Source organism: Arvicanthis niloticus, chromosome 1 (assembly GCF_011762505.2).
Source record: "Arvicanthis niloticus isolate mArvNil1 chromosome 1, mArvNil1.pat.X, whole genome shotgun sequence".
Classification (NCBI taxonomy): Eukaryota; Metazoa; Chordata; class Mammalia; order Rodentia; family Muridae; genus Arvicanthis; species Arvicanthis niloticus.
Window position 1 is genome coordinate 16,848,649 of NC_047658.1, and position 7,869 is coordinate 16,856,517.

At 34.9% G+C, this 7,869-nt stretch overlaps 1 pseudogene; it reads left to right on the forward strand.

The window, feature by feature from the left end:
• The first annotated feature begins 2,522 nt into the window (after nt 1-2,522).
• LOC117716552 (vomeronasal type-2 receptor 116-like) overlaps nt 2,523-7,869 on the forward strand; it is a 36,383-nt pseudogene continuing 31,036 nt past the window's right edge.

Here is a 7,869-nt window from a genome sequence, read left to right on the forward strand (position 1 = left end):
GTGTGATTGAAAACTGGTAAATAAAAAACATCCTGGAAATCAATCTGGAGATTTTTCAGAAAATTGGAAATAGGTCTACAAGAAGACCCAGCTATACCACTCTTGGGCATATACCCAAAAGATGCCCCACCATTCCACAGGGGCCCATGCTCCACTATGTTCATAGTGGCTTTAATACATATTACACCTCTGTCATATGTAGGAAGGGGGGAAGATTCTATTCCAATCCAGAGGCTGTCTTTCTGTCCTATCGACAATGTTCTTTGTCTTACAGAAGCTTTGCAGTTTCATGAAGTCCCATTTATCAATTCTTGATCTTAGATCAAGAGCCACTGGTATTTTGTTATGGTAATTTTCTCCTTTACTAATGTATTAAGAATATTTCTCAGGTTCTCTTCAATGAGATTTAGTGTACCTGGTTTTATGTTGAGGTCTTTGATCCATTTGGACTTTGTTTTGTGCAAGGCTGATAAATATGGATCAATTTTTATTCTTATACATGTAGATATACAATTAATCTAGCACATTTTGTTGAAGATGTTTTCTTTTTTTCTGTTGTGTGGTTTTGACATCTTTATTAAAAAATCAAGTGCCTACATGTGTGTGAATTTATTTCTGGGCCTTCAGATTGATTCCATTGATCAACATTCTGTACCAATAGCATGCAGATTTTAATCACTATTGCCCTGTAGTACAGCTTGAGGTCAGAGATGGTAATCTTCCTAATTTTCTTTTATTGTTCAGTATTATTTTGGCTATCATGGTCTCTTTTTATATAAATTTGAGTATGTGTTTTTAAGGTCTATAAAGAATTTTGATTCTCAACAATAAAAGAACTTCTAGGGGAATCACCATCCCTGACCTCAGGCTGTACTACAGAGCAATAGTGATAAAAACTGCATGGTATTGGTACAGAGACAGGCAGGAAGTCATAGGTAAATGGATGGAACTAGAAAATATCATCCTGAGTATGGTAACCCAATCACAAAAGAACACACATTGTATTTACTCACTGATAAGCAGATATTAGTCCAAAAGCTTGAAATAGCCAAGATTCAACTAACAGACCACATGAAGCTCATGAAGAAGGAAGACCAAGTGTGGATGCATTGGTCTTACTTAGAAGGAGTAACAAAACACTCAACGGAGCAAATGTAAAGACAAAGTGTGGGACAGAAACTGAAGGAGGGGCTGTCTGGAGACCATTCCACCTGGGTATCCATTCCAGGTGCAGTCACCAAAGATAGATGCTGATGCAGATGTCAGGAAGTGCATGCTGACAGGAACCTGATATAGCTATCTCCTCAGAGGTCTGCCAGAGTCTGACATATCCAGAGGCAGATGCTCACAGCTAACCATTGATCTGATCAAGTGTTCCCAAAGGAGAATTAGAAGACTGAAGGAGCTGAAAGGGTTGGTGGCACCAAGAGGAGAGCAACAATATCAACTAACCAGAGCTCCCCAGGATCTAAACCACCAGCCTGGGAGCACATAGGGAGGAACCCATGACTCTAGCTATATGTGTATTGGAGGATGGCCTTGTTGGGCATAGGTGGAAGAGGAGATCCTTGGTCCCATGAAGGCTGAACACCAATGGGGAGGAATTCAAGGGTGGGGAGGTGGGAGTGGGTGGCAGTTGGGGGCACACCCTCATAGAAACAGGAAGAAGGGGATGGGATAAGAGGTTCCTCAGTGGAGGGGGGAATGGAGTAAGGGGATAAAATCTGAAATGTAAATATAATATAAATAAAATGTAAAAAATATTAACTTTGAATTGAAGGAAAGGTGTTGAAGTGGAGAAGTTCAAATTTCAGAATGTAAACAGGAGACTTGATTTTTCCCATTGATATTAAGTTGATGTTTTGGAAGTGAGAAATGCAGCAGCACTTTTAACTTTTGCAAAGTGAGAAATAAAATGGTTCTGTTGGATGCAGACATCATATATTTCTGCAAATAAAAAATGTATTATAGATGAAAATTCTGAGACAGGAGTCAGTAAGTAGGAAGATTAAAATCCAAAAGTTGTCTTTTGTTTGTAATCGCATGGCCTGATTTGTCCTGTGCATGACTAGCATGGACATGTTCAGACTTCTTCCAATTCATCTAACATTGCAACCTCTGATGTAGCATGATTTCCTCAGCCAAAATTATGTATTAAAAGTTTTGATCTTGGCCAAAACAGCCCAGTAGGAAGTTGATCCTTAAGCTCCTGCTGTCTTCTTGGCTGAAATCATGGTGCCTCTGGCTAGAGAAGAAGATCCAAAACATATTTTCTGACTTGTTTTTATGGAGAACACAGGGCCTCAGATGCAGAGCCTAAGGGAAGAAAAAGTTCCACAACACTCATTGGCAGTGGAGGAAGTGTCCTGAAGAACTTGTGTGTGATTAACATCACAGAGACACTCATTAACAGTCAGAAGCACAAAATGTTCACAAACACATGAACTAAATATATAACTACTGGGCATCATTGGATATGTATCTATCTGTCTTATGGCTGGGCAGATATATATGTTAAAAGGATGTTCAGGATTTTTACATTTGGACTCCTGTATATTCCCAACTTTGTTTGTGCCTTTACTGACAATGAATGCTATGTAACAAGCAAGGAATATTTTTACCACCAAGCAGATGTGACAATAGGTGCATTTTTCCCTCTTCATATTCTTTACACAGGCAACAAAGTTCCTGATAAATATATGCCATACAAATATCAAGATACTTATATACAGTAAGTACAATTATTCATTCTAAAAGTTGAGAATTCTTATGATTCACTGAATGTAGGAATTAAAACTTTCTTGAGTTTTTCACAGTCCTTTTCCATTCTCAAATCGCTTCAAGTATATTTTTTGTGTACTTCTTTTTTTCTTTAAGTGGAAAAGTGATAAATTTGATGTTATTTGTTATGTTTTCTCTTTTGTTATTTAATATCCATGATCTTTGGTTTGTCATTTATGTAACACCAGATTATTTAAATATTATCAGAGTTATCATTTCAGAGTATGGATACATTAATCTAAGTATGACTTTGAACTTCTGGCTTTTCTTGAAGTCCATATATACTCTTGAGGGAAGAGATGATGTAACTGAGTGAAGAGACTCCTGAGTTTGTAGAATGTTGCTAGAGTGACAAGTACTCACTATGTTACAGCCAGTTGATCTCAGAAGAGGACTGTCACCACTAAAATTGGCAAGCAATTTCTGCTCTAGATATGTCTTTGTCTATTTTTTCTTTCTTTTTTATTTGTTTTATTTGTTTTTTTATTTTGTCCTAAAATTTTATTCATAGTCAAATTTTAAATGTTTATCTGCTACCATATATCTTTCTAGTGCTTTTCTTCCTTTATATTTGTGTGCCCCATAAATACTCTATCTGGGAAGATGGACACTTATAAAGGCGTTTTAAGCCTTTCTGAAATTTGTAGTATTAAGAAATTACATCAGAAATGTCTTATTTCTTAGGAAAGTAATGACAACAGTGAAGTTTTTCTCTTTATAGAGGAAATAAAGTGTGCTTATCGAAAGTATATATCCAGAATCTCCATAGACCATTAGAAAAGACCATAATGTAGAAAAATAGAGCTTGTAAATGTCTGAAAATATGAGAAAATCAGTAGGAGGAAAACAAATAGAAAGAAAGAAAGAAAGAAAGAAAGAAAGCAAGCAAGCAAGCAAGCATACTTAAGAATGTGAATTGTGCTCAGTGTGACATTGCTGTGTAACTGTTAAATCCTTGGTGGGGTGTTAAGTAAAAAAATCAAAGAAAGTAGAAGAAGAAATAAGTGCAAAAGTAAAAAAAAAAAAATCATGAGATATTTGGGTTCTTGATATATTTAGTTTGAGACTAACACAGCAAAGATGGCCACAGATCCAAAATTTTATGTCTTTATGCCACAATTCATGTCTCAGTGAGGTAATTCATGGTAGACTCAATTGCTTAAGGATCACATCTTAAATAACATCACAAATATTTGTTATATGCCTAGCAGCCTAGGAATGTTGGTGCTGGGTGAAACTCCTTTTATTTCATTCTAATTTAGGTGGCTTCTTCCCCTCCTTTTCCTCTCTTCTCTACCTTCAGCAGCCCAGGGACATCAAGCAGCAACAGTTTCTTAGGTGCAGAGAGTGTACTTTCAGGTACATGAGCCATACAGTGTTGCCTTTTCCATGATGAATGAAAGGATTTTTATCCTATAAAAATTATTCACTTTTTAAAAAATTATTCACTTTTATAGTCTAATTTTACATAGTCAGAAATAAAATCAAATTAGTTCATTACTGGAAAAGAGTATTTTCACTATAAAATATTAACAATGTTGTCTTATACACTTACCAGACATATTTTTCTCTGTACACTTATATTTGTGTTATATTTTCCCAAGTAATAGAATAGAAAATGGAGCTCCTTCATGGTTTCTAGGACATTGCTCTGGTGTCTAATAGTGACCTGGATTGATTTGTCTATTTTTCTCTTCTGTATCTTAGCAGTAAAAACAGTTCTATCCCAAAATACACCTTTATTCTGAGCATATTTCTCCACTCTTGCTTGCAGCCTTATGATTGAGGTCTCTATTTCCATGTATTGCATTCCTGTTATCTTTTCTTCATACACAGTCAGAATGGCCATTGACTATTCTTTAAATACTTTCATGAAGGTCTATCATTTATTGGGGCTGTATTCATCTATTTGAGAAGTACAAGTGTGGTGTCTGCTTTATTATATTCACTGATATTTTGTTATCTACACTTTACTCTTTAACTGGAACTTGGATTGTCTTTGCTAGCTCCATTTTCCCCTGGACAATTTATGAAGAAGGTGTGATATACAAAGGTAATTTACAGCACAGCTGGCAACACAAACAAAAGCAGCACTTCAAGTGTGTACCACCCTCTCTGATGTAAGAGATTTTGTTACAGTTTGCATAGATTAGTCCTGATAGCAGACATTATCAGCACTGTGGAGAGTTTTCTGCCATTTACCTCAAACTATCACTTGCAGAAATAGATATAGAATACAGAAATAGAGGTTGAAAATATCTAGACCTTTGTAGGTTAATTTTATTTAATTAACTGATTAAAAATCATTTAATTGTATGATGTTTCAACTTTATTCTAATTGAATGAGTAAATAATTTATGAAGTATTCTCTAATTTTCAATGTAAGTTATTTGATGTGGTAATCATTTAGAAATAATGTAAGAAATTATTCAGAATTCTACCCTTTTCTGCAGGTTTTTCTGCATGTTCTGTTACTATCATTATTCTCATAAGAATCTTTTAAATGACCACTTAGTAAGATTATTTTTCAGCATTCATTAGCTTATACTTTTATTAAAGTATAATTACCAATTTCTTAGCAGTTTGTCATACTGTCTAAAACATTTGCAGATTTTTTTTAAATTTCATATTTCTTGGTGTACTGGTTAATTTTATGTCAACTTGACACAAACTGGAGTCACTGGAGAGGAGGAACACTCAATTCAGTAAGTGTCTCAATAAAATCAGACTATAGACAGGCCTGTAGGATTATTTTCTTAATCATTCCTTGATGTGGGAAGGCCCAGTCCATTGTGGGTGGGGTGCTATCTCTGCAAATGTGGTCCTGGGTTCCATAAGAATGCAAACTGTGCAAGTCACAGTGAGCAAACCAATAAATGGTATTGCTCCATGGCCTGTGTATCTATTCCTGTGTTCTGGGCCCTGCCCTTCTTGAGTATCTTTCCTGACTTCCACCAATAATGAACAGAAATGAAGCATGAGCTAAAAATTCTACAATTTTTGTATCAACTTGTGACATGCAAAAATCATCTGAAAGGGGGGAACATCAGTAAAGAATGTATCCCCATAAGAGTGAGTTGTAGAAAAACCTGTAGTATTGCTTAGCCCTTTGTGGGTGAAACCATTTTGAGGCTAGTAATCATGAAGTCTATAAGGAAGCCGGCCAAGAATTGCATTATGAGAAAGCCAGTAAGTAGAACCCTTCTGTGGCTTCTGTATCATCTCTTGCCTCCACATTTTTCCCTGTTTGCTATTCTGTCCTGATGTCTCTCAGTGATGGTTGATGATGTGGAGGTAATCCCCTAATAAAAATTTTCAGCCCCATCTTTTGTTTTGATCATGGTGTTTCATCACACTAACTGTAATCATAATAAAATATCAACTAATCTTTTCCTCCTTAGTTCTCTTCTGGTCATGGTGTTTCATCCAATAAATAATAATTCTAATAAAACACATTGTTTACTATTTTTAAAAAAATGGTCTGTGTTGGATTGTGTGAGGTCAGGGATGCTTCATATGTTATTTCACTGCTTTTTTAAAATTTTGAGACAATGTTTCTTTACCTCATATAGTATTGGCAGTCCTAAATTTTACTCTATAGACCAGACTTGCACCAATGTGTGCCTCTGCCTACCAAGAGCTAGGACTGAAAGCATGCATCCCTAATCCAAATGAAATATTTTTGCTTCTCTCTTTCTTTATTTGTTGGCTTCTTCTTTTGATTCATTTTTTCCTTGACACATGGGTTTCTTGTGTAGCCCTGGCTGTCCTGAATCTCTCTAAGTACAGCAGGCTAACCTTGAAAACAGAGATCTACTTCCTTTTCCTTTTTGGGCAGTAGTATTAATGGTGTGTACCATCAAACCCAGGTTCTCTCTTTTGAAATAACTGTTTGTTTCCTTTATCTATTTGTTTTCTAAATACACAAACACACACACAAGAAAAAGAGAAAGACAGAGACAGAGAGACAAATAACATGCATCTTCAAGGTTACTAATATGGGGTGAAAAAAGAAAAATGTAAGAAAAAAGAAAAATAAATCTGGTCATTATCAGAATATAAAGATATTACACATGTTAAAATATATTAAGATGAATGTTTAAAAAAATCTATATAATGCAGATTTTAAACTCACTGAATGAATAAATGATAAAGTATCAAGTAAAATTGTGTTGAATTTAATCAGTTCTAATTATCATTTATGAATCGTACATATTTATAAAATACCATGTTTTCTCAAAATATGAATCTAAAATACATCTTAGAAATAAAGACCCTATTTCCCTATCACTACTTTACATTGGCTAGCTTGGATACCCTATTCTGCTTCATCATAAAATATGTAGTGGTGATTGCACTGGATAATGTGTTTGTAAGACTTTGCTTACATGTATGAAATTATCAAAATGATACATATCATATTTACATACATTTGCATTTAAATCTATACTGTCTACAGACTAAAAACTATATGTTTTTTGTTTCTCACAATTCTGACAAAATGCCTCTCAATTTGACTTACTTTTTCTATTTCATTTTTGCCTTGAAAAGCTTTTAAATTTTACTAGTTTCACAGAAAACATTTTGATCATATTCACCCACACCACTCCATCTTCTTATGTCCTCTCTTTGATTTTTATCCTCTTACCAAAGAAACTTGTTTCTTTTATTTTTTCCAGTCAACTACACTTTGTGTTCTATAAGTACTATTGTCACTGGACCTTGTTTTGAGTATAGTTGACGTACAGGTCACAGCAGTAAAGAAATTGACGATCTCTCATCAAGTAACTATCAAATCACAGTAGTACCTAGTCTCAGGATGACATTTCATTGGGCCTATATCCTACATGTTGGTATTTTGTCTTGTTTAAGCACACATGGTCTTGTACATGCTTTCATAATCATGTTGGGTCCAAATGTACAACTCTGGTGGACTGAAAATATTGTTTCCTTGAGATTGTCTACAGCCTCTGGTCTTTGCAATCTTCTCTCTTCTTTTCTTCCATGATTATTCAGCCTTGTTGGTAGGGGTATGGTGTCTAACCTACATTTATGGATTATCAGCATATAGGCTATTATTATCTATAT